This window comes from Penaeus monodon, chromosome 3 (assembly GCF_015228065.2).
Source record: "Penaeus monodon isolate SGIC_2016 chromosome 3, NSTDA_Pmon_1, whole genome shotgun sequence".
Classification (NCBI taxonomy): domain Eukaryota; kingdom Metazoa; phylum Arthropoda; class Malacostraca; order Decapoda; family Penaeidae; genus Penaeus; species Penaeus monodon.
Window position 1 is genome coordinate 58,478,397 of NC_051388.1, and position 13,130 is coordinate 58,491,526.

Here is a 13,130-nt window from a genome sequence, read left to right on the forward strand (position 1 = left end):
CACACACACACACACACACACACACACACACACACAACATAATATTATATATTAAAATATATTAAAATATATATATAAAAATATTATATATATATATATGTATATATATATAAAAACCCACACATACCACACCACAATTATATTAATTTATTTACATGTGGGGGGTTGTGTGTGTGTGTGTGTGGTGTTTTTGTGTGTGTGTGTGTGTGAAATTAGATCTCTCGAAAAAATATTTTTATCTGTTGTAAAAGGGTCCTTCTCGAAACAGGGGCGTAGAACCCCTGTACATGCTCCGTTTCTCCACCAAGTGATCGACCAAAGAACGGCAAAGCCGATGGGGTTTGGGCACCGCGGCGTCGCAGGAGTTCCAAACGAGTCGAAAAAGCGAAACAAACTGCCTTCGGGTTCCCGCCCTCGGGATTTTCTCGTATAATCCCGGGGCAATGGCTGTTTTGAATGAGGGACCAGCCTTTGACCTTGCAGGGACTGAACTACAATTTGGCCGTCGATATATAATACACATACATTAAATATAATAACATATATATTATATATAATAATATATATATATATATATATATAAAATTAATATATACATATAATATAATTATAACATAATATATAAATCATGTAATTATATATAAATTTTTATAAAATTTTATAAATTTATTATATTAATATTTATATATATATTATCATATATTTATATATATTATATCATTATATTTTGTTAAAATATTATAATATAAAATATAATATTTTAAATTATACATTATTTTTTATTATTTATTATTTTAATATAGTATAATATATATATATTTTAAATATTATATATATTTATATAATATTATATAGCAAGGGGTTTTTTTCATCAAGTGTAAAAAAAAAAATCAATGAAAAAAAAAATTATTTTATAATATTTTATATATAATATATATTAATAATATATATTAATATGTATATATATTATATTTTATATATATATATATATATTACTAGCAAAATTTTTATGAAAATATATTTTGGTGATAATGATTTGTGTAAATAATTAATAAAATAGTAATATATGATAATATGATAAAAATGTTGAAATAAAAATGAAAAAATTAAAAAAGTCATGATAATAATGATAAAATATGTAAATGATATGAAAAAATAAATATACAAAAGGGAAAGTGAAAATAACAATATCAATAATACCAAAGTCCTATTATATCTTTAAACAAATATATTCTTGATCAAAATAATTAATTAATCCACACACACACAGATGCCTGGCCTTACTCACACCCATTAAAGAGAAAGGGGAGGGGGGCGGAGTTACTCAAATACCCCCCTCAAACATTGAAAGTGCCTCTCGCCACGGTGGCCGAGCGGGTTAAGGCTCCTGTCTCGGATCCGCATCCAGGGCGGGGGAAAACGGGTTTGCGGGTTCGAATCCCCCATACCCGGGGTTACACTTTTTTTTTTTAGAGTATTTTGCGTAACAAGTAGAAAATTAATAAATGAATATGAAGGAATATAGATTGCGATCTCGGCTGGGACATAAAAAAAAAACATTGCATTACGGGACTGAAACCCATGAAAACACTCGGCCAACTGTTCACCCCAAAAGAAAAAGTTTTTATATATTATTATGAAATATCAAAAGAAAAAAAATCGACAAGATGATATTTTAAGGGAATTAGGAATGTATTTTGTTTTGGGGCGGGAAAAAATAAAAATTTTTTGGAATGTATTATCCAAACCGCACATAAAACTAAAATCCTTTCCACGCCCAAGCGGGCCCCGGGCGTGGCAATGATTGAAAAAGGACTGTGTGATTGTTCCTTTCTTTAACTGATTAGTCTTATATAATAATTTGCCTAAATTCAAATTAATACCTTTTTAAATTTTTATGACCATGCATCAAATGTACAACCGTTTGCCCCCCAGTGCAGTTAGCGGGTAGAAAATAAAGGAAATATTTGCATATGCTTCTTCTTATTATATTATCTATATCCATATATATGCATTATATACCATTTTGTATTTTTTAGGGTGGGTTTTCTGTTTGACCGCCGTGTTCACACAGATCTTAATTGTAGTTTTTCTGTTGTGATTCTTGGGATAGTGCGTGTAGGGTCCCAGTTTTTTTCCACGGGGTGCCGGGGGTACCTTTTTGGGAATCTTCTCTTATTTTTATCCGGGCTTGGGACCAGCAGGACTGGGCGGCTTGCCCACCCAGGGTATGTCACGAGGTGAAGTTCCTTGCCCAGGGATGTGTGTGTTTGTGTGTGTGGTGGTGTGGTGTGTGTGTGTGTGTGGTTGTGTGGTGTGTTGGTGTGTGTGTTGTTGTGTGCGGTTTTCTATTTGGGGTTGAGCGATGACGTTCCCCCGAATCAGCTTTGCGGGCTCTCCCCGCCTCGACTGGGTCGGGGGGAACCGGGGGCGGGGGAAAAGTAGTCTTTCGACCGCCCTCTCCTCTCTTGGTCCCCCCGGGGGCGTGGCAGGCGGGTGACCGAACCCCCCCGGGCCTGGGCCTTTCATAGTCACAAACGGGCGTTCCCTTTTTTGGGGCCAAACCCGGGCCCGGCGACCATCCCCTCGGCGAAGGCCACAGCAGTGTGGTGTGTGTGTGTTTTGTGTGTGTTTACTATATGTTCTCGCCCGCCCCCCTCGCCCATCAGGGGGCTGTGAGGGAGGGCCCTTAAAGCCTGACGCCGGGGAATTTCCCCCGCTCGACCCAGGCGGCCCTTTTCAGCCCTGGGGGCCGAGCACGATGGGGTTTCCTCGCGCTGATCCGCGGGGCCCCCAGGATTTTGCTCGGGGCGAAAAAGCTTGCGGTTGCCATGGCTCGACGGGCGGCGGCAGCCGGGGCCCCTCCTTCCCCCCGTGACCAAAGACCGCGCCGTTTTTTTTTGCTCCGCTCAGGGAGCGGGTCTTGACGCTTTTTCCCCGAGGCGATGTAACTGTGCGAAACCCCTTACTGGGGAAAAAAGGTTAAAAAAAATTATTAAAAAAAAAGGTGACGTGTGTATAATTACATAAAATATATTATTTTTTAAAAATATATAATTATATATATAATATATATAAAATTTTATATTATATATATTAAGTATATAATATTATATATATAATATAATATATATTTATAATTATATTGTGTAAATTATAATATATAATATTATATATATATTTTATTTTATATCTGTGTGTGGTGATTGTGTGTGTGGTGGTGTGTGTTTGTGGGTTTTTGCATACATGCAATATTATATATATATATTATATATATATATTATTTATATATATATATATATATAATAATATAAAAAAAAAAATTTAAATCTATAAACATCTCTGCGGCATAATGGATTCTTCTGACAAAAAGGAGGCCGAGCGCTCTGCGCATTAAAGTCTACGGGAATTGTAGCCGCATTTTAAAAAATAAATAAAAAAAGTCTTTCGTCCCATTTCGCCTCTTATATAATTTTTTTGTTTGTGATTTAAAAAGAAGAAGAAGAAAAAAAATATTCTAGATTGCAGACACTTCTTAAATTAAGTATCTATCTGAAAAATCTACTTATTGTGTGTGATTATATATATTTAATTATATATTAATATATATTAAAATTATTATATTTGGGGTTGTGGGTGTGTGTGTGTGTGTGGGGTTGTGGTTGTGTGTTGTATGTTGTGTTGTGTGTGTGTGCATGTGTGTGTTTATATAATATATATTTATTATATTATATTATATTATTATAATATATATTTTAATATTATATAATACTATATATTTATATTATATATTATATATATATTATTATATATATATAATAATATAATATACAATATAATATATATATTATAATATTTTGTAATGTTAATAAAATATATAATTATATTATATTAATAATAAAAATATAATTTTGGTGTGTGGTGTGTGTTGGTGTGTTGTGTGTTGTGTTGTGTGTGTGTGTTTGTGTGTGTGTGTATGTGTGTGGTGTGTTGTGTGTTTTGTGTGTGTGTTTGGTTTGTATGGGGGTTGTGTGTGTGTGTGTGGGTTGTGTGGTGTGTGTGGTGTGTGCGTTGCATTGTGGGTGTGTGTGTGTTAAATTTTTAATATATATATATAATATATATATATATACTATATATTATATATATTATCTACATACAATATATAATATTATATTATATATATAATATATATATATAATTTAATATATTTATATATATTATTATAAATTTATAATGTGGTGTGGGGGGGTGGTGGGGTATGGGGTGTTTGGTGTGTATGGTGCGTGTGTGTTGTGTTTGTTTGTATGTGTGTGTGTGTGTGTGTGTGGTGTGTGTGTGGTGTGTGTTGGGGTTTGTATGGTGGGTGGGGGTGTATGTGTTTGTGTGTTTTATATAAAATTATATATATTATTTATATATTATAATATTATATATATATGTGTTTGTTATAAATTTTAATCGGGACACCCACACACACACACGCACACACAACACACACAAAACCCCAACACACACAACACACACACACACACACACATATAATATATATAATTATATATTTTATTATATATATATATATATATTTTTGTGTATTATATATTATATTTTAATATATATATATAATTTTAATATATAATTTATTATAATATTAAAACATTACATTATATGTTTGTATGTAAATATATTTGTGTGTAATATAAATATATAGTATTTTTTTGTGTTGTTTTGTGGTGGTGTGTGTGTGTGGTGTGGGTGTGTGTGTTTGTGGTGGGGTGTTGTGCGTGTCGTGCGTGGGTGTGTGTGTTTGTTGTTGTGTGTGTGTTGTGGTGTGTATTACTTTATATTTATAACACATTTTTTCATCAAAATTTATTCTACGCCTACCCTCCCCATTTCCCGCAAAAAGGCCCTCTCCAAACCTTCTGAGAGATATTTAGAAATCCCACGTACCTGCCAATGCACAAATTAACACACACAAATATACACTCAAACGCACATACAAAAAGGCACCAAAACAAAAAACCCCAACAAAACCCAGCAACACCCACCCACATATACATTTTTATTTATAAAATATTTAATATTAAATATTTTAAAATTATATATTATAAATTAATATATTTTAAATAATATATATACTTATGTATGCATACACACGCACACACACAAATAAAGAAAATGGGAAGCGCATGTAATTAAAATAGATCAAAAACCAAAAAATTTTATATATTTTAATTATATAATATATATATAATATATTTTTATATATATATATATATTTTATATTTATTAATTATATTATATTTTTATATTATGTATATAATTTACATATATTTTTATATTAAAATGTAGGCCGCGGGGCAAATGTTAAGCGTCGCCCCAAAGACTGTCACGACGGAAACTGATTTTCGAGGGTTCGAGTCCCCGACCCCGCGTTGTTCCCTTTCGCGGGAACTCACCTTGATTGCCACCTAGCCAGGGGGGCCAAAAGCCGCCCAAGTCAGTCAAGTCTCCGTGGAAAGGAACGGGGGCCCCCCTCCCACTATTTACCCCAAGAGCTCACAACATAAAAACTCAATTGAGTATCATGCTGTACCACGCGGCCAGCATAAACCTACCTTAAAAAAAGAAATATAAAATGTCAGTGTTATATATATACGTATTTTTAAAATATATATATATATTATAAAAATTATATATATATAATTTATATATAAAATATAATATATATATATAAAATTTATATATATAAATTTTATATAAAAACATTACTATATTATTTTTAAAATATATATAATATATTATTATTATAAAAATATTATATATATATATTATTATATAATTATGTATATATATATTATTAACTTAACAACAATAAAAAAAAAAAAAAAAAAAATATTTAAAAAAAAAAAAAAAAAAAAAAAAAAAAAAAAAAAAAAAAATAAAAAAAATAAAAATAAAAAAAAAAAAAAAAAAAAAAAAAAAAAAAAAAAAAAAAAAAAAAAAAAAAAAAAAAAAAAAAATAAAAAAAAAAAAAAAAAAAAAAAAAAAAAAAAAAAAAAAAAAAAGAAAAAAAAAAAAACAAAAAAAAAAAAAAAAAACGCCCGTACAAGGGCCACCCCCGCACACACACACAACACACAAACCACAACACACACACAACACACACACACATACCACACCCACCAAAAATTTAAAATAACAAATCAATAATATAAACGAAAAACGCTCCATCTCGAACGAAATTGATACCAACAAAGAAAAAGGAAAAAAAGACACAGGATCCAAGTTACAAGACACGTTTTTCGGGAATAAAATAGACAAACAGATAAATAAAATTGCGAAAAAGGGGAATTAAAAAATTCATCAAATTTTTCCCCCTAAACCCTCAACAGCAAGAAAACGGGAAGGGAAAGCGCATTCGGGGTCATCAGAAAACCCCTTTTTGGGAAATTTAAGATCTCGCGAAACAATACATTTTATCTGTTGTATAAAGTCCTATCTCGGAAGCAGGAGGCGTAGGATGCCCGCGGGAGACTTGGTGAAGACGGAGGAGAAGGAGGAAGCGAGAAGGACCCCGCCTCGTGGTTTTTTTTTTTTTTATGTTTCGAGTTGTTGAGATGCCGGTTGGAGACGCATTTGTTACTTAATTTTTTTTTTTTTTTTATCCTTTCCGATTTTGCTTTCTTTATTTTTTTTTTTTGTCACTTGTTATTACTTTCATTCTACTTCAAATGTTACTTTTTCTCTTCTTGTTTTTCATTATATTACCTACGTTCTTTTTCCTTTTTCTTTCATTGTCTTTTATACGGATTATTATCATCACTATCTACTCTATCTTCCTCATTATCTTCATCTTGAAAGATACCTTAACAATTAAGAATACGTGGCATGACGAGACAAGAAACAGTTATTCTTACAAGGAAAAAAAACGGAAAACAAGTAAATTATTGATAATTAGCATAAGTTTTTATGAAAATTTGTTTCAGTTTTTTATCATTAAGAGCAGTTAATGAGGAATTTTAATTGTCCATTTGTTGAACGCTTTCGCTAAGCTTTTTCCCCCCGGGGTTACAATAAGAAAAGATGTGTGGGGTGTGTGTGTTTGTGGGTGTGTGTGTGTGTGTGTGTGTGTGTTGTGTGTGTGTGTGTGTGGTGTGTGTGTAAAGTTGTGTTGTGTGTTGTGTGTCCTAGCATAACAAAAAGGGAAAAAAAAAAAAAAATTGAGAAAATAAATAAAGCGAGAAGGAAAAAGAGAGAGAAAACAGCCACAAAGAGAGAAAATGAACTGTCAGATAAACAAAAAAAAATCCAAAGCAAAGCCTTTTAACGGACACTTTGAAGACGATAAGAATTACGAGACATAAATATCACTTAAGAAAACCAGATAAGTATTTAATTGTATGAACTGACACTTCATCTCTTTCTCTCTCTTTTTTTCTCCGTCTTTCTACCTCTCTCTTCCTCAATAACTGCAGAGGAGTTTTCTATACACTAACCGTATTTTTGGCACATTAACCCAGCAGTCATGGGGACCCAAAAGTCTCGAAAAAATAGATGTATAAGAGATATGGAATTTCCTGTCCAAAAACACTGGCTGCCATAGTATATAGTTTCGTACCATTTTCTATGCTGGCAGGGGGCCAGAGTTTCGATCTAGCTCTCTGTTTCCACGCTCTTTAGCATAATCTATCACTCGCAGCTTTAAACTTACTGTGTACAAGTGCCTCTCTCTTTTTACTCATGGGAGTAATAACGAAAGTATTATGATAAACAATACTTGAAAGGGATGCAAACTGGCTCAAGAATCCATACAAATTTTACCCCCTTCCTCTGCTTGGGGCGATGTCCCCGTCAAAACCCAATCCAGTTAAATTTTTTAAAATGTTTGGGGGTCAAAAAAAAAAGATTGCTTATGTGGTCGAAAAAAAATGCAGTATGTAGATTGCACAGATTTGGTCTGGGAGTAAGAGCTTCTCCACATGATAGGCCGTTGTTCCTAGTGCCCAGCAACTGACTATAAGTGAATACGATGTCATGGGCACTATGAATATGGCAGGATTGTGACGATAACGTTGATCATGCCAAGGGAAAAGCGCGTTAGAGTAGGAAATGTGTTGATAAATATCAAAAGTAATAATAAAGCAAGATGGTTGTTCTCTCTCTCTCTCTCCTCTTCCCCCTCTCTCCTCCTCTTCTCTCTTCTCCCTTTTCCTCTTTCTCTCTCTCCTTTTCTTTTCTCTTCTCCCCCTCTCTCTCCTCTCTCTCTCCTTCTCTCTCTCCTCCTCTCTCTCTCTCTCTTTCTCTCTCTTTCTCTCCCCTCCCTCTCTCTCCCTCCCTCTCTCTCTCTCTCTTCCTCTCCCTCCTCCTTTTCTTCCTCTCTCCTCTTCCCCCCTCTTCTCTCTCTTCTCTCTTCTCTCTTCTTCCTCTTTTTTTTTTTCTTTTTGTTTTTTTTTCTTCTTTCTTTTGTCCTTTCTTTTTCTTTTTCCCCTTTCCTTTTTCCTTTTTTTTTTTTTTTTTTTTTTTTTTTTTTTTTTTCTTTTTTTTTTTCTTTCTTTTTCTTCCCACCCCCCCCCCCCCCCCCCCCCTTGTTTTTGTTTTTTGTTTTTTTGTTTTTTTTTGGTTTTTTTGTTTTTTTTTGTTTTTTTGTTTTTTTTTTATTTTTTTTTATTTTATTTATTAATTATATAAAATATTTTTTTTTTTGTTTTTTTTTTTTTTTGGGGGGGTTTTTTTTTTGGGGTTTTGTTTTATTTTCTTTTTTTTTTTTTTTTCTTTTCTTTCTTCTTTCCCTTTTTCTTATTTTTTCCCCTTTTCGTTATTATAGCCCAAACAAAAAAAACCAACCCAACAACAACAAAACACCATTTTTTGTTTTTTGGTTTTGTTTTTGGGTGTTTTGGTTTTTGGGGAAAAAAGGTGGGGGATTTATGTTGTTTATAATAAGATTTTTTGTTTAAAATCTTCATATTATAAAAAAGGTTTTTCTTTTTTGGGTTTGTTTGGTTTTTTTTGGTTTTGGTTTTGGGTTTGAAAAAATTTATTTATGGGTTTCTGGATGGGTTTTTAATTTCTTAAAAAAGTCCCCTCCTCATAATTACCAAAACGCCAAAAAATTAAAGAAAATATAAAAGGCAACATCCCTACTTAGAAAATAAAATACTAAAAAACAGAAATTCCGGGCAACCAAAAATCCCAGGTCAAAAAGGAAAACCAGGGTAAACGGCAGCACGACAACAAAAAACCCCCAAAAACACAACCCAAAACAAAAACCCAACCCCCTTAAAAACAAACAAAAGGGTTTTTAAAATTTTTCTAATAACTATTATCCTTTCTTTTTTTTTAATTTTTTTGTGACTCCTTGAAACCCCCCCTTCCCCCCCCCCCACACAACATTTTTTACTGGAAGGGACGAACACTATAGCCAAATTCCACACCCCCTTCCTGCCTAAAAATTTCCCCCCTTACGTCCCAAAGGGGGAGTCGGGGGAAAAAGGTACAAACCCAGCCCGCGGGGAAATCCCGGGATTTTGGCCCGAGGGGGGAACCCAAAACCAACACCCAAAAACCCCAAAAAAAAAAAAACAAAACAAATAAAACAACACAAAAATCCTTAAATAAAATTTTCAATAATAAAAAAAATTTTTTTAAATTTTTTTTTCCTGTGAAATCGGCCCCGCAAATTTTCCCCCCCCCCACTTGGTTTGGGTTTTTGGGGGTCACCCGCAACCCCTAACCCCGCCTTGGTTATAAGGTCGTTTTTGTGGGTTTTGGGAGATTCAATAAATATTCACTAATTTCTTGAAAGATGTCGGTTTTTATTTTCCTTTTTATTTGAATTTTAAAAAATAAAAAAATATCAAACCCGCCCTAAAAAAAAAAAAATTTCAATTTATTTTAAATTTATATTTATAGGTATCATGTTTTGTTTTGTTTTTTTAAAAGTGATATTTTCAAAATAAACATAATAAAATTATAACCCAAAAAACAAATTTTTTTTGTATATGTTTAATCCCATTGAAGTTGGTGTGGGGGGAACCCCCCCACACACGCCCACAACCCTTTAATATGTGTTTGTTTTTTTGTGTTTTTTTATACATTTTTAATATTACTAAAATATTCTATTATTGTCATTATTATTTCTTTTCCTCTCTTTTTAAAAAATACATAAATATACACACAACCACAAAAAAAAACAAAAAAACCAAAAACCAAAACACAAAACAACACAAACCTTCCTCACACAAAACACACACAAAGAATTTTCTTTTGGGGGCACCCAACACCTTTTTTTTTTTTTTAAAATACACCATTTTAACTCTTCTCTCTCTTTTCCCTTCTCTCCTATTATTTTTCCCCATTTCCCCCCCTCCCCTGCCAATTCCCCCCCCCCCCCAACACACACACACATGTTTGTTTACTGAAAAGGGAACTGACACATGACGTCCGCTCTAATTCTCCCGCCCCTTTCGCTGCCATACATTCCTCCCCGTTTTAAAATGTCGCCAACGTGTTTTTGAGTTGCTCGTGGTATTACCAGGTATTCTGACTAAACCCCTTTAGACCCTTTTTTCGGTCTTGTATAAAAGGCTTTCGTTTGATTTGCCCTTGTGGGAAAGGGTCAAGACCGTTAATCTTCTGCCGGTATTATTGAGATATTTCGTTGTATATATAAAACTATATAAGTTAAAAAAATGCACAATATACAAACATACACAAAAAATTTAAAAAATAAAAGATTCGATAGATAGATAAAAAATAATAGATAAATACACATGTTTTTTTCTTTCTTTTTTTCCCGTAGAAAAATCGGCCTTTCAAATAGGGGGGCCCTCCAAGGTTTTTGGACGTTCGGTTCGGTTTTGCTCCCCCCAGGAGCGACCCTGCCCCCGATCTCTTTTTGGTTTGGTAAGGCGTTTTTTTTTGTTTGGTTAGTAACAATATATTTTAAACATAATAATGAAGAAATTGAGCGATAACATTTATATTCTTATATACATATATATATACTAAAGCATAAAATTGTTGGGTGTATGTGTGTGTGTTGTTTTGTTTGTGTGTGTGAATATCTACTTATATCTATCTTCTATTATCATCTATATATATTTTAATATAATTTTTAATATATATTATATGTAGTGTACATACACAACATATACGTCACACACACACCCACACACCCCACACCCACAACCCCACACACACACACACACACACCCCCACACACACACCCCCACACACACACACAACACAACATAAAAAATTTTTTTTAACGGTAGTTCTTTTTAGCCGCCGTGGTACAGCATATACTTAAATTATTTTTTATGCTGTGAGCTCGGAGTGAGTACTTGGTGGTCCAAATTCCCTTTTCCGGAGAGTGGAAGATTAATAATTTATATATAATATATATATATATAAAATTATTTTAATATATTTATTATATATGGGTTTTGTGTGTGTGTGTGTGTGTGTGGTGTGTGGTGTGTGTGTGTGTGTGTGTGTGGTGTGGTGTGGGGTGTGGTTGTTTTTTTAAGTTTTTATAAATCCCAAAAAAATCTTATTATCTACGTCATCATCTATATATTATTATATTAAATATATTATAATATATATATATATTTTATTATCCTATATATATATAAAACAAAATTCTTTTAACCCCCACACACACACACAACCCCCAACACACACACACACCCACCCACCAAAAACCCCACACACAAACCCACACACAACAACACACAACACACACACACACAACCCCAAAACCCATACACCACCACACTCCACCACATTTTAATATACTTAATGTAATTTAAACTTTTCGATATTTATATATATATTAATAAAAATATATATATTATTATTATATAATATATAACTTTTATATAATATTAAAATAATATTAATAATATATAAATAATTATATATTATATATATAATATATTTTATATTAATAATTATTATATTATATAATGTATGTGGGTGTGTGTGGTGTGGGGTGTTGGGGTTTTTGTACTTCTGATTTATCTATTTTTTTATCATCATCACAAAAGATATATTTTTCCGTTTTTTTTCCTCGTTCGCCTACCAGTCTTTATCGACCGACGGGGCCAAACCCCACTGCTAAGCTTTTATGAAACCTTTTTTTTCCGCCCCTCCCACTCGCCCCGTTCATGTAGTCTTTTTTTGCGGCTTTTTCTTATTATGTAACAGTCCGAAAAAGAGATTTGCCACGTTTTTTAGTGATTTGTGTCAATTGGTTGAAAGATTTGATTTCTGGGATGAAACATGAATTGGGTGAAATTTTATTTGCGCAATATGACCGATGAAACTGCATTAGCAATGGTAATAATCCTGTTCCCTTTTGTACCTTGCAATTATTGGGTTTTTTTGGTTTTTTGGGAGATCCGTTATAATTATTCATATTAGTTCTCTGTTCACATACGTTACGGAGAAGTCGAAAAATGTGACAGCATGATATTAAAAAAGATTGTGTTATTTGTAAAAGAAAAAAAAAATCTTAGGCACAAACATTTGAAAAAATTTTACAGTTTTGAAGATATAGCCCCCGTTAACCGTATCCTTTTCACTGCATTTATACCCCGCTTTAAAAACACGCATACAGATAAAAATATTCCATATTCCGAAAAAAGGGAAAAAAGCCACGTAACTTTTTTTAATACTATACCCGTTAACCACTACAAATACTGGTAAACCCTGCTTAAGACACTGAGACTCTCCCTGACATTTTACGTGACACAACCCACGCAAATATACAGTCCCTACCCCCATAGAATTACCCAAATACCCAATACCCCCAAACCCCGTCCCTTTTTCACGCAACGGAAGTAATCATGGTCTAAACTCAACATACATTACAGATACGATCATGGAAGCAAGGAAAACGAGGAGAGACGACGGAGCAGGTGAGGAAGACGAGATTGCAAGGGTTTAGACAGATGTTGCAAGGCCTGGCTAAAGGGAATAGGCTGTGCATATGTACACGCAGATAACGGTTTGTGTAGAGAGAAGTGAGGCTGTTCTGGTTGGTTGGCAAATGATACTTAAGGTTTTTTGTTTCTTGGGTAAATACCATGGGGAATTTTCGTTTCTTTTTTCGTTTT

The 13,130-nt window shown here is 33.0% G+C and overlaps 1 long non-coding RNA gene across 1 annotated transcript in view; it reads left to right on the forward strand.

The window, feature by feature from the left end:
• Positions 1–13,130, forward strand: part of LOC119589860 — a 77,548-nt gene that overhangs the window by 41,145 nt on the left and 23,273 nt on the right. Inside the window, exon 2 of the long non-coding RNA XR_005230211.1 lies at positions 12,888–12,932. This is a non-coding gene — a long non-coding RNA (uncharacterized LOC119589860). The remainder of the gene's footprint in view (positions 1–12,887; positions 12,933–13,130) is intronic.